This window comes from Bison bison, unplaced genomic scaffold, assembly GCF_000754665.1.
Source record: "Bison bison bison isolate TAMUID 2011002044 unplaced genomic scaffold, Bison_UMD1.0 scf7180017864247, whole genome shotgun sequence".
In the NCBI taxonomy this organism is placed as follows: domain Eukaryota; kingdom Metazoa; phylum Chordata; class Mammalia; order Artiodactyla; family Bovidae; genus Bison; species Bison bison.
In genome coordinates, this window is record NW_011494819.1 from 225,935 (window position 1) to 226,265 (window position 331).

Genomic DNA, 331 nt, shown 5'->3' on the forward strand with positions numbered 1-331 from the left:
GAATGCTCAAACTACTGCACAATTGCACGCATCTCACAGGCTAGTAAAGTAATGCTCAAAATTCTCCAAGCCAGGCTTCAGCAATATGTGAACTGTAAAATTCCTGATGTTCAAGCTGGTTTTAAAAAAGGCAGAGGAACCAGAGATCAAATTGGCAACACCTGCTGGATCATAGAAAAAGCAAGAGCGTTCCAGAAAAACATCTATTTGTGCTTTATTGACTATGCCAAAGCCTTTGACTGTGTGGATCACAATAAACTGTGGAAAATTCTGAAAGAGATGGGAATACCAGACCACCTGATCTGCCTCTTGAGAAATTTGTATGCAGGTC

At 40.8% G+C, this 331-nt stretch overlaps 1 protein-coding gene across 2 annotated transcripts in view; it reads right to left on the reverse strand.

Annotated features, from left to right (window-relative positions):
* The window catches only part of HAO2 (hydroxyacid oxidase 2 (long chain)), a 30,988-nt gene that overhangs the window by 29,628 nt on the left and 1,029 nt on the right, over window positions 1–331 (reverse strand). The gene's annotated exons all lie outside the window — the stretch shown is intronic.